We start from the raw sequence: 27,400 nt of genomic DNA, 5'->3' as shown, positions 1-27,400 counted from the left end.
AGGCTTTGAGAGCTATGAGTAGTAAAACCTTAGAGGGAGTGGCTCTTTTCAGTGGAAAGATGGATCTAGATGCTCTTATAGAGTGGATTGAAGGTCTAGAAAACCACTTTGAATGTGATGGAATAATTGAAGCACAAAGGTTAAGGTAGAAAAGTCAAGGTTGAGAGGGGCAGCCTTAACTTGGTGGAAGTTCATCCAAGAGGAAAGGGTGAAAGAAGGTAAGCAACCAGTAGCCACCTGGAAAACAATGGTAGCCAAAATTAGAGAAACCTATCTTCCTGAAGACTATGAAGTGCAACTTCATAGGAAAAGACAAAATTTGAGACAAAAAGACTTAGATGTTAGTAGCTACACTAAGGAGTTTCAAAAACTATGCATGAGATCCAAGGTAGTAGAGGATGAGAGTATAAAAGTGGCAAGGTACTTGAATGGATTGAGATGGAACATCCAGGAAGAGATGAGTTTGCTATGCCAATAAACAATACACAAGTGTTATCAACTAGTACTTAAGGTGGAAGAGAAAAGTAGGAGAAAGCAAGAAAAAAACAATAGAGGTAGAGGCAGGGGTAGAGATGGTAGAGGCCAAAGAGGAAGTTTTGGTAGAAGAGGAGATCAAAGACCCCAAGGAGAATCCAAACTTATTGAGAAAAGTGGGGATTCATATAGCAAGAGCAGCTATAGAGGAAGGGGATCTAGCAACCCAAGTAGAGGTAGATCTAGTGGACCAGGAAGGGGGTCCTACTTCTCCACCATGAAATGCTACAACTGTCAGAAATTAGGGCACCCTACCTATAGATGTCCAGAGAAACCCACCTCATCACAAGGGGTGAAAGAAGAGTGAATTATGTGCAAGAAAATGCAGCAAGTGGTAAGACTCATGAAGTGAGCTTAGCATCAGAAGATGGGGAAAGTCTAATGATGAGAAGAGTTTTGATAAAAGAACCAATCAAGGAGGAAGCTACTCAAAGAAGGTTATTGTTTAGAATTAAGTGCAAAATCATGGGAAAGGTATGCAAGGTGGTCATAGATTCTGGATCCACATATAATATAATCTCAGAAGAAGTAGTTGGTAAAATCAAACTTGAGAGAATCCCACACACACATCCCTATAGGGTCACATGGTTGAATAGGGAGCAACATATCCTTGTAAATGAACAAACATGGGTAGAATTCACCATAGGAGGGTATCAAGATAAGATCCTATGTGACATTCTTCCAATGGATGCTTGCCATCTACTTCTTGGTAGACCTTGGCAATTTGATAGGAAAGCCATCCACAATGGGGAAAAGAACTCCTACTCTTTTCAGAAGAATGGAGTTACATACAAGATTCAGTCCATAAATGATGAGAAAGAGGGCAGGAAGTCAACAAATCATAATGTCTTAATTGTGAGTGAGAAAGAGTTTATAAGTACACTTGAAGAAGGTGAAAGAGTGCGATTTGCACTCATAGTGAAACCCAAGGAAGAAAAGATAGCAAATAAAGTTGAGATGTCATATGAGGTGCAAAAGATCCTTGATAACTTCAAAGAAATAATCAGTGATGATACACTTGTAGCCTTACCACCTGTAGATCAAGAAATTGGGAAATCATCAAAGCAAATAGATATTAGCTAACCACAAAGCCAAATTGCAATGAAATAAATCCTAATTACAATCAATGAAGAATTGAAAACAAGACATTCAAAATAAATGAAAATCCATCACCAATGTCTCTTCCAATTGACCTCCATTGTCCTTCTTTCTCCTTCAAATTATTTTGTTTGTGGATCTCACCTACAAGTGCAAAATGCAAGTATGAAAGCAAGCAAGATTGACAAGATGAAAATTGTAGCATAAGGATACTAGAAGCATGGTTTTTTTGATCTTAGAAACTCATCCAATTTATAGACAAATTGGAGAGAGGACAAGATTAGCATGAAATTGATATTAGAGGTAATTGATTTCAAAAATGGCAAAATTGAGTTGAAGGAAGAAGGTTATGACACCTTCTATGTCATGAATTATGACATATTGCCAATGCAAAGGTTAGAGGACTAAAAGCCTATGACATCTTGCTATGCCAATGGTATGATGCATGAGAAATTCATGCTTCCACTAAAGCACAAAAATAGGGAGAGACTAGAGAGGAATTGATTAGGTGGAAATTGAATTTAGCAAATTAGAAAATGAGGTGGAAATTAGGAATTAGGAAAATTAGAAATGATGAAATAGAAATTAGGTGAATTAATTAATAGGTTTTCATCCATTAATTAATTCATGAAAGAGACCTAGGACTAAATAAATAAATTTATTTAACCCACAAAGAAGAAGAAAAGGATTAAATGAACAAATCATAAAACCCTATAAATAAGATAACAAGGAATTAGGTCAAGACAATAAGAAATTAATGTAGGTTCGATCATGATTCTGATTGACAAAGGACCAATGTTGATAAATGATTGAGATTGGTTGACAAAAATCAATGACAAATTGACCAAGATTGACAAGGAGACCAAATTGATAGGCGCCAATTGACAAGGAACAATGACTAATCGATCCAAATTGACATGATTGAAAAAGACAAGGATTGATGACGAATCGATCACAAAATGACAAGATTGACAAGGATCGATGATGAATCAATCACAAAATGATGAAATTGACAAGTTGATAATCACAAATGATTACTAACAAGCTAAAGATGATTGAAATATTGACAAGAGGACAAAACCCTAATTCTATCATCGATTAGAATTGACGATGTCCAAAATGATGATAAATGAGCATGCACATTGATGCGACAAGATAAGATCGACCAAAATCATGACTGAAGATTGTTATCGACAAGACCTAATTTGAAAGCGATAAAAATGAGGAATGCAGAAAAAGGGCTCGATGCTCGCAAATGATAAAGACTAAGTGCGCAACATAGAAGAAATGTTAATGCGACGCAAGAACCCTAAAATAAGGCAATGCATACATGTTAAAGTATGACTCCACAAGCGTTGACCATTTTTAGACGTCTACATTTTGTCCCTCTTTGAGAGAATGCAATTCTAAGCGTTGTTTCAAAGAACAATAATGAAAATGCCCCAAACAATAACAATGACATATACATGCCCCCTCGAGGAATTGGCTGGAAAAATCTAGAAAAGAGGCCAATTAGTCGATAAGAATAATAGAAAATGATAGGTTCGGACAGATCAAGAATTGAAGGTCGGATGCACAAATGACAAGCAGTAGAAGGTGCAAAAGACTGAGACTAGCATAAGATGGAGAGCATGCACATTCATCTAGGCACTGACAAAGATCTATAAATGAGACAAGGAGAAGGAAAAGAGCTCATTTGCACTAGCCAAAGTGGAGGAATTGTTTCTCAGGAAAAGAACCCTTGCAGAGAGATGGCAAACATTCCAATGGTAGATCACGTTGGGGAATGTGTACGCACCTATAGATGACCGGACGACGTGGGAGCAGTGGTATGTAGCTCAAAAACCCATATTGTCAATTTCATGAATTTTGCTTGATTGCGAGACATTGCAGGCCCACAGGAAAGGAAAAAATGGACATCTATGCCTATGTGGGTGCATTCTGCGCCTATGTAAGGATGTTCTACACCTATGTAGGGTACATAGGCACAACTTGATGCTGCACAGGTGCAGGACAAGGCACACAAGCGCAATTGTGCACTGAGAACACTAATTTGACTGAAAATAATGTGTGGATGATCCCGAAAAGAGGGATAAGGGTAGGATAGGTCAAAATAGATAACAAAAACCCTAATTGGGGCATGAAACAAAGAAATATAGCCCTTAGGAGAAAACCCTAAAACTAATAAAGTGTGCCCCAATTAGGATGCAGAGTCGATAGTATCCATTGATTACATGGGAAAATAGACCCGACTGCTTCATGTTGCGACACAGACTCAGGAGCATGGACAGAGATACATTAGCAGGACTTGGATTATACTATATTACGTACATGCCCAAGATTAGGGCAAACACAGGACTTCTCACTGCATTGGCAGAGCGATGGCATTCAGAGACTTCCTCTTTCCATCTTCCGACTGGAGAGGCAATAGTGACACTAGAGGACGTGTGGCGTATCCTCTGCATTCTGATTCATGGGAAGATGGTGGTGTATGACCCAGTGATAGGGAGAGACTCTTTGTGTAGATTATTTGAGTGCGACGCAGATGACCTTGATATCATAGAGAGGGAGATCCACTGGGAGACCATGGCAGTAGAGTATGATCAGCGATATGTGGTGATAGCAGTGGCTATAGCATGCCTATTAGTAGGTGACAGATGAGGACATGGATTCCCTATTGGATGGGGAAGAGTGCTAGAGTGGATGGCAACAGAGGGGACTGTGTACACATGGGGACCATGTGTGCTTGCTATGCTATATTTTGAGCTACATCAGATAGCATATCAGAGGGTACAAACTTTGAGCTGTGGGGTCACACTATTACAGGTATGGGCATTTGAGCACATAGCCATATGTCAACCGATTGCAGAAAGATAGGTAGTACCACACCGACCATATGTGTATTACTATGGGGGTACACTGAGACAGGGTCCATTCGGATACATATTGTATTGGTGACATGAGCTGGATAGATTGAGAGAGTTCACATGGAGACCATATCATGATTGCCCTGGATGGTTAGATGATGGTGATGAGCTATCATATTGCAGATAGGAGAGATACCTAATTGGACGACCAGTGAATCACCAGAGAGTGATTGAGATGTATCTGCTAGAGAGAGTTAGACGATAGTTTGGAGAGAGGCAGGATGTACCGATAGGGACTGCACACTTTGCTCGATCTCATAGAGAGACGAGTCAGTGGGGGAGGATGATCCAGCCACACATAGCATATGTTGACTTCACACAGCTATAGCAAAGATAGTGGGATTGGAGATCAGATGTTGTAGATGTCGGGATGATAGAGGAGTATGAGTGATGGTTTGCATGATGGCGGCCAGTGCCATTGACGGATCCTGATATTCTAGTACCTAGGAGACAAGAGGACTTCCCACTCGCTGGAGAGGAGGAGAGAGATGATGAGGATGGAGATGAGGATGAGGAAGATGATGAGGATGAGGAGGATGATGAGGAGAGAGGGGATGATGAGGAGGAGGACAAGAGGGATGATGAGGATGATGAGGAGGAAGAGGAGGAGGACAAGAGGGAGGAGCCAGATCTAGCCCATCATGAGTCATTGTAGGATATACCCATAGAGCCAGAGACAACTAGCATAGAGGAGATGGATATATGTAGGGCCACCATAGTGAGTCAGCATGATCACATTGCGACATTAGAAAGACAGAATGCTATCTTGAGGACAGAGCAGGATCAATTCAGAGCAAAGATAGGTAGACTAACAATGACTCGAGATATAGCGATAGCCCAGGCACAACAAGCAGAGTAGAGAGTGACCGAGTATGTTGGGTTGATTAGAGATGCTAGTGTGCATGAGATGGCATAGATGTTATTAGAGGCAGGAGATGAGATGCACCATTTGAGGACTCTATATGAGAGTGCAGTTCCACTAGAGCAGAGAGCAGCATCATATCAATCATGATCGAGGACAGAGAGCAGGCCACGCTCTTGAAGGTTAGTGAGCAGCATGGGGGTGAGTGGACCGATGAGGCCACCATAGCCAGGACCAGGGATAGGAGGAACTTCATCCTTGAGACATGGTAGGGATGAGGAGGACAGAGGGAGCACCCAGTGATAGAGGCACATTCTCTATATGACGAAGACATATATAGTTTGACATTATGTACTCATCCTGCGGGCCATATGTAAGACAAATAGTCCGATTTTGTACTCCGATGTTTGGATATATGATATGATATGCAGCTATATGATGGAATGCAATGTGTTATGACTTATGGTTACTTTCCATGTATGGATGTCTTATGCACTGTTTATGTACCATTGTGAAACATGTATGAATATTGTTAATGTTTTTAGATGCATTTATAAGATGAAATGGATAAAATGCTTTGTATGGACTTGATATAATGCAAATGTACTAATCAATGAATGTAGGATGCAGCTTATGTTTGTGGAGATCGAAGAACTTGACCGAACGGACTGCCCAGACTGATGGAAGAAATGTTAGTAAGAAGAAACTGGACAGAGTACAGTTAGAGATGAAGGAAAACTTGCTTTCACAAATGCACATAAGTAGGTGAGAACCTTTATTTAATGTAGCAAAGTGGATGCAGAGCATCATGGCATTGAAGGCCAGAGCTGGAACGCAACCCCTTTTGCAAAAGATAGACACATCGCACACAAGGAATGAGTGAAGCATCCTAGGGTGCATACATCAAGGGTCAAGGTCTGTGCAGCATTCACAAAGTGGTCATACTTATCACAGATGCCCAATGATGTAGTTGCCCCAGTTTGTGACAAACATTCCACAAACAGCAAACGCAACAAAAAAACAAAAGGGACCATGAACCATCACGGTTACTCTAAATCACTCAGTTACATCATCGAGCAACATAGGAACATGATCGAAGCCAAAGATAAATCAGTTAAAAGATAAGACGCACAAATTCAACCAAGTCAAACAAACAGTCTGATCGTCATTGTCAAAAGTGGAAAATAAGAATGATCATGATGTCTAGTTTCAGGGAATGCGGTACCCCATCTAAGACAAGACACAGTCTGATTTTGAGTATACCACACCCTGTATAAGACCCATGATAATAGTGGCAAGGACAAATGATATTGATGTTGATTGATTGACATGACATTTTTGATCAATTTGAATGTTTGGTTTGATTGAAAAGTTCATCTGTTAATGCGTGATTTTATGAAAGCACAATGTTGGAGTGGTTGTCGTTGGAGGTATGCTCAGCGATCTGTTTAGGCACAAAGGGGACCATTTATTGACAAAATGCAAAATGCCAAAGAAATTGTTTTTGGATTTTGATGTTTTTCACTTTGTAGGAATTTTGAGTTTTTTACAATTTTTTTTGATTTTTTTTTTATTTTTTTTGTATTTTTTAGTTTTTGATTTTTTTGTATTTTTCAGGATCATATTTGAAGAACTGCTGATAGAAAACTATATCTAGTACTTTCGAAGGTGCATGCTATTTACAGGATTAGACAGAGGTTCACCATCTGGGGTTGCAAGCTGATATGCCCCCGAGCCATAGGCTGCAGTAACTATGAAAGGTCCAACCCAATTAGGCTCAAAATTTCCTTTGATGATGTCAGTAGATTGTGTATTCTTCAGGTTTTCCTTGAGGACCAAATTTCCCACTTCGAAGTGTCACCCTTTGACCTTCTTATTATAAGAGCGACGGAGATGGTTTTGATATGCTTGCAAATGTGTCAGGGATGTCTGACATTTCTCATCTAACATCTCAAGCTGATGCAACCTAGAGACTCTATGTGTCCCATCATCAATCAAGTGTTGGAGGGAAACACGCAAAGAGGGAATTTCCACTTCTAAGGGTAGAATGACTTCTGCACCATACACCAAGGAATAAGGTGTTGCGCTAGTAGGGGTGCAGATGGAAGTGCGATAAGCCCATAGTGCTGTATTCAACTATACATGCCAATCTCGACCAGCGTTATTGACAACCTTTTTTAGGATCTTAATGATGGTTTTATTGGATGCTTCGGCTTGACCATTACTTTGTGGATAGTAAGGACTGGAGAAACGGTGTTGGATGCGAAACTTTTCACAGAGTTCCTTGACACCTTTATTTTTGAATGGATGACCATTATCTGTGACTATTGCAAGAGGAACCCCATATCTGCATATGATATAATTTAGTAGAAACTTTGAAATTTGAACACCAGTGATATAGGTCGTAAGGATAGCCTCGATCCATTTGGTAAAGTATTCTATGGTTGTGATGATGAATTTGTGTCCATTTGCAGATGTCGAGTGAATCTTGCCAATAAGATCCAATCCCCATTGAGAAAAGGGCCACGAAGATATGACAAAGTGAAGTTCTTGGGCTGGCACCTGAATGTAATTTCTATGTATTTGACATTTGTAGCATTTCTTGACAAAATCATGACCATCCTTTTCCATAGTGGGCCAATAATATCCAGCACGAACCAACTTTTTAACTAGACTCAGACCATTGAAATGGCCCCCACATATACCATCATGAACCTCGCGTAAAGCCATTTGATCTTTGTCAGAATCCAAACACCTGAGGAGGGTGTGGTCAAAGGAACGACGGTAAAGAGTGTCAGTGATGATGACATATTTGATGGTTTGGCATATGAAGGCTCGACGTTGGTTAGAGGAAAGGTTAGGTGGTAAGGTTTGGGAGTGCAAATACCGATAGATGTCATTGTACCATGGGGAATTAGGACCAACAAGAACACACATCACATCTACTATCAAAATTTCAAAAGAAGGGACAAGCAACTATTCGACCAAAAATTCACATCTGTCCATATTATGGGGCATATTTAACATGGAAGCAATAGTTGACATAGCATCTGCTGACTTGTTTTGTATTCTTGGAACTTGATTGAAATGGATATCAATAAATTTTGTCTTTAAGAAATCCACCATATGCTTGTAGGGAAGAAGCTTTTCATCCTTTGTTTCATAGTCATCATTCACTTGACGGATGACTAACTGGGAATCTCCATAGACTTGCAAATGTGTAATGTTTCATTGGATTGCTACTTGGAGTCCTATGACCAAAGCCTCATATTCTGCAATATTATTGGTGAAATCAAAAGTTATTCTGTAGGATTTAGGGATAGCATCACCTTGAGGGGTGACAAACAATATACCTGCTCCCGAGCCAAATTTGGTATGGGATCCATCAAAATATAATTTCCATTCATTAGAAGATGTGACAACAAAGACCGATTCATCTGGAAAATCAGTCAACATTGGATGATCATCATGAATAGGTGCCTCTGCAAGTTGATCCACTATGATTTGTCCTTTTATTGCCTTTCTCTCAATGTACTCAATATCAAACTCACTTAGGATCATAACCCACTTTGCCAGGCGACCTATCAAAGCTGCCCTACTAAGCAAGTATTTCAAGGGATCAATTTTTGCAACTAGCAATGTCTGATGATTTAACATATAGTGTCAAAGCTTCTGTGTTGCAAATACCACTGCTAAACATGCCCATTCAATAGTTGAATAATTCAGTTCATAGCCCACTAGTGTCCGACTGATATAATAAATAGCGCGCTCTTTGCCTTTCTCATCTTGTTGGGCCAAGAGAACTCCCAGTGTCGTTTCAGTTGCAGAGATATACAATATGATTGGCTTCCCTACTATAGGAGGCATTAGAATAGGTGGCGACATCAGATAATCCTTAAGAGTTTGAAACGCTGATTGACATTGCTCAGTCCATTTAAAAGTGACACCTTTATGCAATAAATGTTGGAAGGGATGACATTTGTCCACCAATTGAGCTATAAACCAGCGGATTGACTGTAGCTTCCCTTGTAGACTTCTTAGTTGACGAAGATTGGAAGGAGGAGGCATATCCATTATTGCTTTAACTTTTTTGGGGTCTACTTTGATGCCTCTGTGAGAAACAATGTACCCTAATTATTTGCCAGCTGTAACACCAAAGACACATTTCTTTGGGTTGAGTTTGAGCTTGTAGGTTTCCATTCGATCAAAAATTGGGCCAAGGATGGCTAGATGACTATCTCTTGTGATGGATTTGCATAATAGGTCATCAACATAGTCTTCCATCAAAGTATGCATAAAATCATGGAAAATTGTTGTCATATTTCTTTGATATGTTGCTCTAGCATTTTTAAGGCCAAAAGGCATCACATTCTAGCAGTAGGTACCCCAAGCACATGTGAATGCAGTCTTGTGTTGATCTTCAGGAGCAATGCGAATTTGATTATATCCGAAAAAATCATCCATCAATGATAGCATCTCATATTTGGCAGTCATGTCAACTATGATGTCTATATTCAACAATGGAAAGTCATCTTTAGGGCATGCTTTATTGAGATCCCTAAAATCCGTACAAATTCTTATGCCCCTAGTTACTTTGCTAATTGGTACCAAATTTGAAATCTAATCTGCATAATCAATTGGTTTGATAAAGCCCACATCTAATAATTTTTTGAGTTCTACTTTGACTAAGAGAGCCACCTGGGGATGCATCTTTCTGAGTTTTTGTTTGACGGGCTTGGCATCTAATTTTAATGGCAAGTGATGAAGGACTAATTCTGGATCAAGGTCGGGCATATCTGCATAAGACCATGCAAAACTAATCTTCTTTTTAAGAAAGAAATTGACAAAATCTGTCTTTTCTTGTTTTGATAGAGAAGTAGCGAAATGATTGACCTTAGAGTTGTCAGGTGTACCCAAACTTATCTCTTCGGTCATTTCCACAAGCAATGTTGATTTATCTTGACTTGATGAGGGTATGTCCAATCTTCCACCTTTGGGTGCCTCAGAGAGGTTTTTACCCGTAGGTACGTCTTGTATTTTTACTTTTCCATGGTCAGAGAGCGCCTTATGGTTTTCACCCAAAGACTAATTCTTTTGATTTTTTACTGTTGCTTTTTCTTTTTCATTTTTATGACTAGAAGATGGAGTTGACTCCCCAAAATATGCTGTGGAACTAAATCAATAGTAAACCCTACCTTATGATCACCTTGTGGTATGCCTTCTCGTAGTCCAAGAAATTCAGCAATTGCTTCATCATTTTGAAAACAATCTAATATGAGTGGATCTTGTTGGTCATGTTGGATAAGCTGAGGATAGACAAGGGGCATGTCATCATCAGTTTTAAGGAGAGAGAGGGTCGAGATGGTAAAGATGTAAATGTCTGTGGTATCACTGTCTAAACTACTCATATTTGATTTGGAGCTTGGGTCCTAGAATGACTCTATCCAAGCATTAGGACATGTTTTGGGTGGGGAAGTTATTTCATGTTTGTCTTCCATGGGCAAATCATCAGGGTCAAGGAAAACATTTTCAAGGGCATAGGAGCTAGAAGAAAAGGAACTCCACTCCCATTCATTGGAATCAGTTTCAGGTTGGGTATCCTCAAGTGTTGTTTCATCATCAGAGTCATGCCCCTTTCCACACGTGGTCACTTTGGTAGACGAGGGTCCAATTCACAATGGTACAAAACCTAATCCTAAAGTTGGATGTCGCATCTTGGGAATAATAGGTTCTAGTCTTCCTTTCTTGTCAAGGCCCAAACCACTGCAGCCATCATATCCCTTTTTCTGTAGTATAGTAAACCCTTTGCCATACCGCTCCACTAGCAACTTGACAGGTGGTGTATCAGTTGGATCCTTATAAAGCCAATCTATGACATCATCATCCAAAGTTTCCTTGTCAAGTTCACCCCATCTTGTAAATGTAGTGGGGGGCTGATATTGAATGACTATCTTAGGTTCCTTTTGCAACAAATATGGTTTGCCATGTGATTTTGGAGATATTGGTAAATTCCCAATTAGGAAGGTTTGGGCCATTGAATACTCTCCACATCCTTGGTCCTGTATCTTCAATTTTCCTTTGACAGCATCTAACAACTCATTAGGATCCACATAATTATGTGAGTGGGCCTCTCTATTGACTGGGGCTTGTTGCTGCGGGGAATCCTTTAGATTAGCACAAAATTGAAATGGATTACGATCTCCTAGAATTGTTATCTCAGTCCCATTATAAGGATATTTTAAACACTGATGATAAGTAGATGGAACTGCTTTCATTGCGTGGATCCATGAACGACCATGAATCATATTGTAAGGGAGATTGAGGTCTAGGACCTGCAGGAAAGTGTTTGCTATCACTGGACCGACTCTGATTGGCAATGAAATTATCCCTTTAGATGGGCGCTCAACATCATCATATGCTTTGATTGTTATTCTTTTGGAAGAATCAATGGCATTTTCTATATAACCAAGACCAATGACTACTCTCAAAGTACAAATGTTAAGACCTGATCCGCCATCTATCAAGACTCGTCAGATCTTGCAATTATGGATAAAGGCTTCAAGATGTAAAGGATCATTATGAGGGAGCTTATCAGGGGAAATATCATTATTAGAAAAGGCAACATGTTGGGAAACAGCTAGATGTCCAATTTGGGCTTGAAACTAGTCAACATCAATGTCTGTCGGGACAATGGACTCAGTTAAAGCTTTATCTAGGACTGCACGATGCATAGGGGACATTTTCAACAATTCAAGAATTGATATTTGTGTAGGTGTCTTCCCCAGATGATCTAGGAGATTATACTGACTTGTAGGAGTTGATTTGGGAGGAATTGCAGGAGCTCCTTTCAAGACTATTTTGGATCGACGAATGGTGACTACGCAAGAAGGATCTTGTCCCTTTATTCTTATGGTGGAAACATACTCATTTGACGCTCGAAAACAATTGATGACATTGTTATAACCAGTTTTTGCATAATTAAGATTCGCTGTTTGGGTAGAGTTTGAAGAAGACGCTTTACCCTTGTCATGATCAAGTAAAGGAGTTTTGAAAATTGTATGATCAGTGTTAGAGGTCACATTGGGTGGGTCTACCTCAATTACTCCTTGATCTAACAAGTCTTGAATCATATGTTTCAATTGAAAACATGATGCAGTTTTATGTCCTTTTGATCGATGGTATTCACAATATGCATTATCATTCCACCAATGCAGCTTTACCAATGGTTCTTCCTTGACATCTGGTAATTTGATAAAATTTGCTTGTATCAATTGTTTCATTACTGACTCAATAGGCTCTCCCAATGGTGTAAATTATCGAGGGGGCCCATCCCTTGATCTGAAAGGTTTTAGTTGCTGGTTTTGTTGCCGACCTTGTTGTTGATTATACTATTGGTATTGTGGCTGTTGAGTAACATTGCTTGCTTGTGTCTGATTTTGTTACATAGCCAACACATTAGGAGCGCTCAATGTCTTTATCATGAACATGGGCTGATTTGCATTCACTGCTCTTGTGTCGACAAATCCATCATTAGTGACATTCTTGTTTTTGTACCAAAATCTATTTTTCTCCCCTGAATTGTTTGTGTTATCAATGTCTTTGTTGAGTTTAATGAGTCCCTTAGCTACAAGAGTAGTTTCAATGTTCATCCCTTTCTTAATGAGCTTCTCAATGGTGCTAGGACTTTTCAATTTGAGCTCATACATCATTTCTGGGACCAAATTTTGAATGAATAAGTTCACTTGTTGTTCTTCAGGTATAGCTAGGGAAGAATGATTGTACAAACTTCACCATCTTTGCAAGAAAGTCACTAATGGTTCACCTTGCTTTTGCTTGGTGTTACATAAATCTGACATGGTCACTTCATTGTCAATGTTGAATGCGAAGTGGGATATAAACTTTTGAGCCAATTCCGACCATGTCTTTATGTTCCCTGGCAAATGTGAATACCAATCCATGGCTTGTCCTGTGAGACTTCGTGCGAATAAGTGCATCAAATATGTTTCCTCATATCTCACTTCAGTACATGCTGCGAAAAATGCTCAAACATGGTCTTTTGGATTGCCGTTCCCTTTATATTTCACAAAATTAGGTGCCTCAAAATGCTTAGGAAAGGGAGGCATGTACAAGCTCTTGTCAAATGGATTAGGACACAAATCTTGATCTGTGTAAAATTTCTTTGCCCCTTTGGTTTCCAATGCATCAACTTGTCGTTGCAATTTCTCAAGCTGTTGTACAAATGTGTCAGGTAACGAAGATTTTGGGAGTTCATCATTCACTCTTGGGTGTACTCTTTGTTGATACATCCTACTCTCTATTGGCTATTGACACTCTGAAATTGTTGTCTTTGGTGTCTCTGGCATATAAAGGTCTTGATATAGCTCTTGTTGCTGTGGTTGTGCCATGTCTTGACATTGACCCTTTTGCTGTGCTTCTTGTGGTGGGATCATCATTTGTAGCCTAGGTTGATATTGCAATTGAGGGTGTTGTTGATATTGCATGGAAATTAGTTGTGGTTGTGATGTATGATAACTTGTTTTGCCTAGCTCATATTGAGGCACATGTTGTTGTTAATGCTAACAAATCAGAATTTGCTGACTTTGTGTCAACTATTGTTGTCCTGATGTAAATCCCATCATTTGTAAAAAACTTTGTTTGGGAGGTTTCTGATGTTTCTCCTTGAGATGGGGGATGGCACTTGCATTGACTTGCTATGTTGTTTGTCCAATCCATTATGGTGGTTGCAAGTTTGAATTAACTTGTAATGGTGCAGAAGACACTACAACGTGTTGTTGAATGTGATATTGTTGTTGTTGTGCATTGCTTGTTTGCGCATTCGATTGTGCCTTTTGTGCATTCCTCAATTGTTGCAACATTTGTTGTTGGTGCACACCACTATCTGTGGCTCTTTGTGTTGCCACTATCAAAGGTTCTATCACAATATTTTGTATAACGGGTACTTGAGTATTTGCCAAACATATTGAACTTGATGGGACATAGAAACTTTGTTGCATTGTAGGATTGTTTTGAACATTAGTAAGATCAGGCATTCCAGTCGTAAAACTTTCTTGCATCTTAGATTTTGATCCACTGGCAATCATTTGAGGAATCATTTCTTGTTGAGGGACAGTTGTCAACATTTGTGTGGCCATCATTTGATCTCGTACTAAAGGTGTTGTATTAAATAATGGATAGTTTGTTGTTTCAAATGGTGACTTTTGTGGAATAGTCACTGTCGGCGTTTTTGAAGCACATTTACTCATCAAGGTGTGTTGAGGTTCTTGTTGCACATTTTCTTTGTTTGGATGTGGAGAGAAACTTAACAGCTCACCGCCTTGTTATTTTTGCACATTAATTTGCTCACTTGAGGAGGTCACATTACTCATCATGTCAAGATATTTTTGTGGGAACATCTTAAAGACCTTGTTCAAGAATTTATCCATCTTTTTTGTCAACTTCGGATCTTTAAGGAACATATCAACATCATCGGAAGAATCATAATCTGATGAAGAACCTGGTAAAACATTTGGATTTATTTCTTGTTGAATACCTTGATCTGAACCAAATCCTTATGAAAGAGTTTGTTCCTCATGTAATGTTTGAGTTTGAATTTCATGTTGCAGGTTCAGTTGATTCCAGTCAAAATGTACATTTTCCCTTGGTGTTGGTGGAACACTTCCATATCCCAGTTTCATGGGTACAAACACTAGCTCATATAACGGAGGTGGTCCAAGTTGAACCATTCCATATTGTGGTAATGATGTGTTTGACAAACCTTCAATTTGTACTATTTGACTAGTTTGAAACTGTGAGTTTGATATGTTGTCAATGGGTTGATATGTTGGTTCGCCCATCTTCTTAGATTTTGACCTTGTTTCAACAGGCATGTCACAATGCAAATGCAATATTTTTGGAATTTTTTGATTTTAAAAGGATGATGTATGATATGAAACTAAATGCAACCTAAATAGATGAAAATGCAATCTATGGCAAGAATGCAACCTATGTTTTTGTTGTTTTTCAAGATTTGGACAAAATTTTTGGAATGCAAACCTAAAGACTCAACCTTGGGAAGCTGAAATGAAGCCAAGACCCTAAAGGACAAAGGACCAAATGACAATAGGACAAATTGACAATGTCTCACCTATATGCTTGGATACTAAGCTAGGTTTGACAAAAATGATATTAATGAAAGGACAAATTTTAGACAAGGTCAAGACTCCCTAACAACAACTTAGGGTATCATCCAAAGTTTTGATTTTTCAAGTTTGACAAACCAAATTTGAGACTAAATGCAACCTAGGGAAGACCTAATTTTAGCATGACAAGGATAATGCACGAATGTCACCTAAATGGAAATCTAGCTTGGATATGACAATGAAATGCAAACTTAGGGAAATGATTTTGAACCTAAGTGCAAAATGAGGACAATTGCAATGAAAAGGACTAAAATGAAGGGAGATAACAATATGTCCTAGGACCTAAGTTGGACTATGCAAAACCTAGCCTTAAGTTACATGAATTTTGAAACAAAGACATTTAATGTTTTGACAAGCCATGTTCAAATGTTGGATGAATACTTGGACAAATTTGGACTTTTGTTTGGATTTTGTTTTTTAATTGAAGGTTGTTGATTTTCAAAACCCAAGTTGATTATGAGCACTTTTGAAAGTTTGTTTTTTATTTAACTTTTGACAATCATGGAAGACAAAATGTTTGTTTGACTTTGACTCAAGACAATCAAGCACATTCACAACAAATCCTATGGCTAGCAAGGGCAATATCTGTTGAATCCTCTAACCATAAAATACAACACTCAGCTAGATAGCTAGACACTTGGTAGCACTGGCTCCCCCTTACACTGCACTCACTTCTCAGGCATACCAAGCTTCAAGTTCAAGGGGCATCACTTCCCAAGAACTTGCTATCTCTAACTGAGGAGTACATGAGAGGTGTCTTCGGCATGTGTGCATCACAACGCCTAAGCCAACGCCTAAGCCAACAGATAGAAGGATTTTGGCATCTAAAAACAAGAGATTCTAGTAAGGGCATCCATTCAGGTGGGTATTGATCCACTGAATAAATCATCCCAATACCATTCCAGCACCCGTTGTCTACAACTTTTGTTGCATCCACAGTTATTTAGAGTGGTTCGGAAGAGCTTGGCTTTAGCCCGTCACCACTTTGGGTCGTTCCCTCTCACCAATGCCTATGCGAAGTGCCAGGAAAATCAGGAGGCAAGCCCAACTCTAAGGCTTAAAACATACAATCAAATTGAAAACAAACAAAGCATGCATGGTGTTCATTATCCTTTAAGAAATGAAATGTGCAACTACTTTAAAAATTTGCAAGCAAGATGTTTTAATGTGAGTCTTTCACCGCGTCCTGCATAAGATTCATTAGTAGTTGCATTTTTAGTCTTCATCACACATAACGCCAAGAGGCTACACAGAGAATTAGTACCAAAGAAAAACCCTAATGCAAGAAACAGATTGCAAACAAACAAACTTGCAAGAAAAACAACTAATTTTACCCCTGTTTCTGGCCTTACACAGGTGCAACTCTCATCAACACAGGCGCAGATCTCATCAACACAGGCGTAGATCCCTTCTACACAGGCACATATCTCATCTACACAGGTGCAGATCCCTTCTACACAGGCGCATAAGTGTCCAGAAAGCTCTGAGTTGCCCTGTTTCTTGAGTTTTTCACCCGCAAACAGCTCAAAAAGCACTCAAAACATGGTTAAATGGTTAGTTCACGTCGGGTTCACCAAAATGTAGATCAGGAAATTGGGAAATCATCAAAGCAAATAGATATTAGCTAACCACAAAGCCAAATTGCAATGAAATAAATCCTAATTACAATCAATGAAGAATTGAAAATAAGACATTCAAAATAAATGAAAATCCATCACCAATGTCTCTTCCAATTGACCTCCATTGTCCTTCTTTCTCCTTCAAATTATTTTGTTTGTGGATCTCACCTACAAGTGCAAAATGCAAGTATGAAAGCAAGCAAGATTGACAAGATGAAAATTGTAGCATAAGGATACTAGAAGCGTGGTCTTTTTGATCTCAGAAACTCATCCAATTTATAGACAAATTGGAGAGAGGACAAGACTAGCATGAAATTGATATTAGAGGCAATTGATTTCAAAAATGGCAAAATTGAGTTGAAGGAAGAAGGTTATGACACCTTCTATGTCATGAATTATGACATACTGCCAATGCAAAGGTTAGAGGACTAAAAGCCTATGACATCTTGCTATGCCAATGGTATGACGCATGAGAAATTCATGCTTCCACCGAAGCACAAAAATAGGGCGAGACTAGAGAGGAATTGATTAGGTGGAAATTGAATTTAGCAAATTGGAAAATGAGGTGGAAATTAGGAATTAGGAAAATTAGAAATGATGAAATAGAAATTAGGTGAATTAATTAATAGGTTTTCATCCATTAATTAATTCATGAAAGAGACCTAGGACTAAATAAATAAATTTATTTAACCCACAAAGAAGAAGAAAAGGATTAAATGAACAAATCATAAAACCCTATAAATAAGATAACAAGGAATTAGGTCAAGACAATAAGAAATTAATGTAGGTTCGATCATGATTCTGATTGACAAAGGACCAATGTTGATAAATGATTGAGATTGGTTGACAAAAATCAATGACAAATTGACCAAGATTGACAAGGAGACCAAATTGATAGGTGCCAATTGACGAGGAACAATGACTAATCGATCCAAATTGACATGATTGAAAAGGACAAGGATTGATGACAAATCGATCACAAAATGACAAGATTGACAAGGATCGATGACGAATCGATCGCAAAATGACAAGATTGACAAGTTGATAATCGCAAATGATTACTAACAAGCTAAAGATGATTGAAAGATTGAGAAGAGGACAAAACCCTAATTCTATCATCTATTAGAATTGACGATGTCCAAAATGATGATAAATGAGCACGCACATTGATGCGACAGGATAAGATCGACCAAAATCATGACTGAAGATTGTTATCGACAAGACCTAATTTGAAAGTGATAAAAATGAGGAATGCATAAGAAGGACTCGATGCTCGCAAATAATAAAGACTAAGTGCGCAACATAGAAGAAATGTTAATGCGAAGCAAGAACCCTAAAATAAGGCAATGCGTACATGTTAAAGTATCACTCCGCAAGCGTTGACCATTTTTAGACATCTACACCACCTCCTAGAGCCATTAGCCATCAGATTGATTTCATACTTGGAGCCTCTTTACCCAATAAGGTAGCCTATAAGATGACCCCTGAATAAAATGAAGAAGTAGCAAGGCAAATACAAGAAATATTAGACCAAGGGCTGTTTAGGAAGAGCATTAGTCCTTGTGCAGTACCTATAGTGTTGGCACCTAAGAAGGGTGGAACATGGAGACTTTGCACAAATTCTAGAGCCATAAACAAGATCACCATCAGATATAGATTTCCCATACCCAGGATAGAGGATTTGATGGATTGCTTGGGGGGTGCACAATATTTCAGTAAGATTGACTTGAAGAGTGGTTACTGTTGTTCACCAAAAGTGATAACCCAAGACACCTGTAAATCTATCTATGAGATAGCCAATCTCAATCAATGAAACACTTCAGGGCTGGGACAACATAACATAGGATCCTAATGATCCTCCTGCACTTCAGGTTCTGCTAGACCTAGGGGGGGACACCCTTTTGATGCATTGAATACAACAATCACAAACATAAGACTGCATCAACAATGAGCAGACAAACCATTCCACAAGCTCACCAAATTAGGTAATATGTACAGATGGGCTGGATCTTATACAAATAATAGGTGACATAGAGCTTTGGAAGGATAGAACATTAACCCCTAAACATAAAGGGAAATAGATTTGTCTTTTAAAATGTATATCTGAGACCATTCCCAAATCTTTCAAAGACTAGTGCCTTGTTCATTGGGCAGCAGAGTCACTCACAGAACTACAAATATGAATCATAGATGCAAGTTTTTTTTCCTTAAACAAGATATTCATGCATCAATACCTTATATTAATGCACTATTTGATTCATTCACAAATTCATCAGATATGGATACATATTTCATTATTTATGATTGACTATAGAATTTAAACTCTTCATTGAAGAATGCCTACAAACAATCATACAATCTCCTTGAGATGACAAATTTCATCCTCCTTGAGGATTGAATTCATAATAATGAAAAAACATATCACCGAGACAATCTTGTGGGAAATTACTCATGCCTGACACAAGTAAGACCTGCAATTAAAACCATATTTACAACAGTGCACTGCAATCTCTATACCCTGAAACCAAATAGAAGCATTTACAAACTTGGGTCAAGATCTTCAGAAAATGGAAGCCATCAAATCTGGGGCATTTTCCAAATTTCTGGAACCCTTACAACTAAGAAGAATTCGGAATAAAAAGAGGAGGGAAGAAAATCAAATCTGCAACTGAATTGCCAAGTGTCTCCTCTCTAACTGAATTTTGTTCCCATGGAAAATACCTCCAAAATATCCCACATTTGTCAAAATTAACCTCATAATTGGATTCCTCACTCCGAGAGCTTTCCGGCGATATATAATACTTTATATTTTGGCCAAAATTTAGACCCTGGGCGAATTAATTCCCATTTGTGCTCAGTCATTTAAATATTTTGAATTTTAATATAGTCAGAACTATATCATTTATTTGTTTTAATTTTGATTTTTGCCTCCATTTGTTCTCTGACTCCTTGCCACGTGGCGGCCTCTGATTGGTTGATGGGGTTGATCGGACGCCACCTGGGATGACACCTCATCACCGCCACGTCATCTACTTCATCACTGCCACTTGGTCGCCACATCATCACCACTGGACTACCACCTGTGTGCCAACTGTGTGCCACCTCACCGGGACCCGCCTGCTAGATTGCCACCTATCACAACACGTGGATGGCTCTCGTTCACTTTCACTATTTCGCAGGGTGTAACTCGCATGCATCTTCCTTTCGCGAAATAGCGTGCACCGTCGATCCATCTTGAACTTGCTCACTCGTTAACCTGACCTTTCTCTACAAAATTTTGCCTATCTGACTCGGGAAGCATGCCTACGTGGGGTCCACCTAGTCACCATCCAATCAACTCTTTCATTGCCTCGAGAAGCATGCTTGCGTGTGGGCTCGCCTTGGGTGCCTATAGGCACCATCTGTCAAAAGCCTTTATGGCTTAGACATATTACTATAGTACGTTTTTGTTTATAAACATCAAAAAAGTCCACTTCCCAGCCAATGTGGGATAATGCATTATGCCTGGGACTGCATATGCTGGAGCCTTTTTTGAGACTTTCATGGTGATTTTTCTTTTTTGCAACTTGAATGCCTCTATTTTCACACAAGGAGGATGTTGGAAGATTCATACTCATGTGAGGAAGAGGATGACTGAAATTTCTATTTGCAATTGATTTTCTTTCTATTTCAAAAGCCACATTTCATCTTGTTTGGATTTTCTATGCTTCAATCTGTAGGTTCACATAGAGGGAGAGCAAGCATTTACACATTGTAGAATGCACTTTGCATTGGGAGGTTTTGAAATGCCTTTCTAGATCATTGCATTTGCTTAAAAGAAAAGGCATCGCTGCCCTCCAGACTCTATATTCTATTCCATGCAGGGAGGAGGCAGCTTGGTTGTGGAGTTCGGCTTTTACACCTGCCAATGGCATTTGTTTAAAACACATTTCAATGCCCCCTCCAGTTATCACGTGGGGAAGGGAGGTGCTATGTTTTCTTTAGTAATTTTTGATTGCTGCTGGTATCCCCATGTCACACTGTTCCTTTACCACACAGAGGGAAAACTTTGGCAGAACATGGATTTGAATTACACTTGCCAATGTGCATTTGCCATTTGCTGTTAACAAATCAGCACTTGCCTCCAAATAGCCACGCAAAGGGAGAATTGCTAAGTTTTGAAAGTTGGTTGCTTTAATTTATTTATAACTTCAAACATGCCTGTGTAGAAGGAGAAGATTAACTATTGTTTGCTTTATAATTTTCAATCTGCACCCCCCCCCTTTCTTCACTATGTGAACAACAAAATCTTCTACAAACTACTTTGGCCACCATGCTGCCTTGGAGGTCTATTTGGGGGTACGTGAGGAGAAGGAGGTTAATGCAGTTTGCCATTGTTTAAATTTTTTTACTGATCCCTTTTCTCAAAACCACATGCAGCAAGGAGAATGGGAAGACCACATGGAGCTCTTTGTTTTGATCTACCATTGCAATTTAATGGAAGTCTTCATGTAAATACTCTCCTCAATCTAGCACACTCAAATTTAATCCATAATATAGGAGAATATTTCATGCTTGCACTTGCACTGTGCTTCAATAAATTTTGGTTTTGAAACATTTCTCTAATTTCCTTCAAACCTCTCCAATAGAGATTTTGCATACTTGTATATATCTGTCCCTAGGAGATTGCATACCATTACATTCGCTGAAAGAAGCCGAAGCATTTGAATAATGATGTTGGTGATGTGAAGGCCAAGGCATGGGAAAATGCATTGCCATGAAACAAGAACAGTTCGCCACAGAAAAAAATAAAAATGCATAACCATGAGCCAAGTCGGGCCCCAAAGTGGGTCCAACTAAAAAAAAATTTGTTTTCATGCAAATGACCTCTGGAATGCTTCACGGACCTCAAAAATACCTCTGGGAATGATCGGCATCATTTTCGGATCATTAATCCGCATTTTACAACCTTTAGGCAATTACGCCACAATTTTCGCATTTAATCACGAAGACGTAATTTTCAATGTGGTCAAAACACCTTTCTGGAGCTCGTCGTCTAACAGGCGTGTACTTTGATATACAAGGATGACTTCTTCCAAACGGTTTCTCAAGATGAGTCCCGAGCGAAGAGATATTAATTTCCAAAAATGCCCAACTGGCTTTGTCGACACTGCGGACTTGATGAAGTCAATGTTCTGGCAACACATGATGCCTTTCTTAAAAATACCAAACGACCTTCGTAGGTCCTCAAATTTGGAACATAGGTACCTTAAAGTACATATTAAATCTTTGAATTCTCAGTTCGATCACCAGACTGACAGGATGCAAATGGCGTACTCACCAAAACGGCTACATTAACTGATATAACACTGGAGTGCGGATAACTGAATTTGATGGCAAAATGAGCTCTTTTGAAAACCGATCAAACGGATTGGTAGAGCCTTGAAATTTGAAACGTAGCTCACCATTTATACCAACATTAGCCCGGAACAAACATTCTAACATGACGCTCACCAGGACATTTTTACACTTGTGCAAACATCACAAACTACAAACGGATTGAGCTATGAAAACTGAGCAAATGGATTCATAGGGACTTGAAATTTTGCATGTTGACTCACATTTATGCATAAAATTCAATCCATTTTGAAATTATTCATGATAATAAACATGGAAAAAGATATAAACACCCAAAGTAGGCTACTTAATAAAATTTGCACTTGTGCCTAGAATGCACTTTCAGCTCACCCCTCGAAATGGGTACCTAGTAAACTTATCCAAACTAAATTCTGAAAGTTGTACATCACTGCATAGGCCAAATGAAAGGTGTGGGACATGAATCCCGAGCCTTACCCTCTGAAAATCAACCGGCTCCATTTTACCCCCTTGCTAACTAGGCCATTCAAACTGACTTATTTTAATCATTTGGAAATGCAGGGCAAAATTTTGAAATGGGCCTACAAACTTGACTCAGTTTTAAATACTCCCAACAGTTACCATCAGATAAGAATCAAGGAGGGTGATGAATGGAAGACAACTTTCAAAATGAATGAGGGTCTCTATGAGTGGCTTGTTATGCCATTTGGACTCTCTAATGCTCCCAGCACATTCATGAGACTCATGAATGAAGTTTTACATGATTTCATTGGCAAGTTTGTTGTTGTGTATTTAGATGATATTCTTATTTTTAGTAAAACTAAGGAAGAGCATCTGAATCATTTAGCTATTGTTTTGAGAAAGTTATCTGATGAACAACTAACCATTAATCTAGAAAAGTGTGATTTCTTGAAGCAAGAATTGGTCTATCTTTGTTTTGTTGTATTAGGAGGCAATCTAAAAATTGATCAATCTAAAGTTGCAGCAATAACCAGTTGGCCAACTACTAAAACAACCAGTGATGTTAGAAGATTTCATCGTTTAGCACAATTTTACAGGAAATTCATCAAGGGATTCAATGAGATTTGTGCCCCTATCTTAGACACAATCAAAGGAGGTGTAAAGGTAAAGTTTCAATGGATAGATGCAGCCAATAAAGGGTTTGAATTATTGAAAACTAAAGTATCTTCTCAACCAGTGCTCATTTTACCTAGTTTTGATAAGCTTTTTACTATTGAATGTGATGCTAGCAATATTGTTGTAGGAGTTGTTTAAAGTCAGGACAATAGACTAGTTGCATTCTTTAGTGAGAAGTTAAATGATGCCAAGAAAAATTAATCTTCCTATGATTTAGAAATTTATGCATTAGTACAAGCACTTAGGAAATGGAGACATTATCTTCTTCCTAAATAAACACAGATAATCAGGCATTGAGTTTCTTGAACTCACAGGATAAACTGAATCATAGGCATGTTAAATGGGTAGAGTACTTGCAAGCTTACACTTTTACTCTAAGCATAAGAAGGGTCAGTTGAATAAAGTAGCAGATTCTTTGAGTAGGAGGTTGTTAACTGTTCATGAGATTCAAGTACAGAGCATTGGTATTGATAGTTTTTTAGATATGTATCCTATTGATGATGATTTTGCTGAAGCTTATAAAGTTTGTCAAGATTTTGAGAATCATTTCCATGGTGCATATGCTGATTTCACTTTGGAGGATGGTTTTTTATTTAGGGGTGGACAGTTATGTGTTCCAAAAGGTTCTATGAGAGAGAACCTCATCCAAGAGAAGCACAATGGGTGCTTAAGTGGACATTTTGGACTCAACAAGACCTTAGAGTTGGTTCAGAGATTCTACTATTGGCCCAAGATGCAGAGAGACATTAGGAGGTATGTTGAGAAGTGTTTGGTATGCCAGAAAGCAAAAGGTAATTCCTCCAATGCTGGTTTATGTCAGCCTCTTCCCATTCCACATAGGCCTTGGGATTGCATTATTATGGATTTTGTGGTAGGATTACCTAGAACTCAAGGCAGATTTGATAGCATCTCTGTAGTAGTTGACAGATTTAGTAAAATGGCTCATTTTATTCCTTGTAAGACAACACATGATGCAATTCATATTGCTTACTTATTTTTCAAAGAAGTTGTTAGAATACATGGTTTGCCTACTAGCATTGTTTTAGATAGAGATATGAAATTTCTTGGTCATTTCTGGAAAACATTGTGGAAGAGATTGAGTACTAATCTCCCTTTTGGTTTAGCTTATCATCCACAAACTCATGGCCAAACTGAACAAGTCTCTTGGAAACTTGCTTAGGTGTTTGACAAAGGAATATGGATAGAGCTGGGATTAGCTCATTCATCAAGCAGAGTATGCCTACAATGATAGTGTCAACCGGTCTACAGGTAAAAGCCCTTTTGAAGTTGTTTATGGTATGCATCCAAGGGGTATAATGGAGTTGAGAGATATAACTAACTTGCAACCTAAGAGTGGAACAATAGATGACATGTCTCAATCCATGAAGGAGGTTCATGAGCAAGTAAGAAAGGCTCTTTAGGATACCTCCCAAAAAGTCAAGGCAAGAGTGGATACTACAAAGAGAGATGTTCAATTTTCTATAGGAGATTATGTGATGGTTCATTTGAATAAGGCAAGGATACAAAAAGGAGTTCCAAACAAACTTCAGATGAAAAGAATAGGCCCTTGCAAAATCTTGGCTAAGTATGGGTCTAATGCTTACAAAGTTGATTTGCCTACTGATATTTCTTTGTCTCCCATTTTTAATGTTGCAAATTTGATTTCTTTCAAGGGGAAGCCACCTAAGGAGATTCAAAGAGTTTCATATGTTACACAATCCCTTTCTGATCTTTCTTTACCTCCTCTCTCTATTCCTCAATTAGAACATGTTCTAGACTCTAGAGTTCTCAAGAAGACAATGATTCACACCTATATGGAGCACCTAGTCAAATGGAAGGATAAGCCTATCTCAGAGGCCACATGGATACCTGAAGCTGACTTTCAGAAGTTTGGAATCCCTCCTTCTTTTCTGCCTCAAGGAGTCACATGACTTCTTTGTCTTTGGGGGAGTATGGTGCACGAGCACCTAGTTGAGTAAAAACTCTCCTTTTTGAGTATTTCATGCTTTCATGTTTGTAATGTCTTGTGTTAGGTTTATGATGTTATTTTAGGTTGGTGTGTGTCTTTTCTAGTGGTTTTGATCTCGTTTTATGCTCAAGAGGTTAGGTTTTGCCTTTTAGGACTTGAGTTAACAATTCTAGCAAAAATGTGTAAAATTGCCTAAAAGGTCTCAAAATGCTTTCCAAAGAATTGAAACATGTTTAATAACTGTTTTTAAGCATGTCTTAGGTGTTTAGATGAGTTTATGAGGTTTCGTTGTCAAAAATGTCATTTTGTGCAACAAAAGTTGCTCACCTTGTTGAAAAGTTGTCATTTTTGAAGTAAAAAATGTGACAAAACACCTAGAGCTATATGTCCATATAGGACATCATAACTAACTAAAAAATATTTAAATAGACCACCCTCAAACTTGTTTAGGGTTGGCAAATGTGGAAACAAAGTCATTCTCAATAAAAGAAGTGAAAAATTCTGGGTTTTATGGCAATTTGAACTTGTTTGGATGCAACAATCCATAATAAACTATTTTTGTCCATACTATACTTGTTGAGAAGTGTTTTTGATGTTCATTCCAAGAAATTAATGTAATTGGTTCTTTGTTTTTCATTGAAAAGAGAGTTGTGGTTAATTGTTTCAGTTTTGTTACTTCACTGCCCTGTCAAGGGTTTGTACTCCATACTGGATCAACTTGACTAAAAACCTCATTGGGATCTAATGGAGGAACTTGGTCAAGTTGATGAGAGATTGTATAGTGTAAATATCTTCTTGGTTGGCCAGGGTTATGCACAAGGAGTTTATGTGAGATCCTACTAGGCAAGTTAAGTGGGTAACTTGGCTAGTAGATTGAAATTATGAGCAAAATGTTGTTCTCAAAGTCTATTTGAGTTAACAACATTGGAAAAAGGTCTGAACCTTCCCTATGAGTGATTTGAGGCACCAAACTTTATCCATTTTTCATTATAAAGTGTCACTGTTTGTGAAGGGCAGCGAACTCCCTGTTTTGGGAAATATAATGGTTTTTGGCACCAAGATTGTCTTTGAAACCTTCCATGCATGAAGACTTCACCATACTTGTTAAATGAAAAATTAACTTGTTATTAAAAGGTTTATTTATGCTATGGTGTAGGCATTTTGGAAGTCCTAACCCTCTAATGTGCAGAAAAGACAGTGAAAGACAGTGAAAACAGTGAAAATGACCGTTTTTGTCATCTTCTACAACTAGTTTGCTAAATGTTTGTCAAAATGACTTTTTGTAACAGTGGGATAATGTCTTCCAAGGTGTTGTAGGGCCCAAAAAATAGTCTAGGGCCTTGGTTTGAGAAGGAGCTATGAAATCTAACATTGCAAGCTCAAAACCCTCACTAAACCCTACATTTATGCCAAAAATTGAGGACAGTCACTAAACCCTCTTCATGGAGCCTAAAACCTAAAAAATCCTTGAGCCTAAGACCTCCTAAACATCATTCAAGACAATTTTGTTGGAGTAATCACCCATCGTTGGGTTGGGTGAACAAAAAAGTGCCAATTATCCCTCCACGGGCTACTAGTCTTCTTGGACTTCAAAACTATAATTTCAAGGACCTGATTGGTTTGGGGTTGTTGGAGATTGTGAGACCTTTGGTAAACTATCTAGGAAAATTAAGAAAGACCCCTCCACCTTCTTGACAAAG

The sequence above is a fragment of the Cryptomeria japonica genome, chromosome 11 (assembly GCF_030272615.1).
Source record: "Cryptomeria japonica chromosome 11, Sugi_1.0, whole genome shotgun sequence".
NCBI lineage: Eukaryota > Viridiplantae > Streptophyta > Pinopsida > Cupressales > Cupressaceae > Cryptomeria > Cryptomeria japonica.
This window is presented reverse-complemented; position numbering follows the sequence as displayed.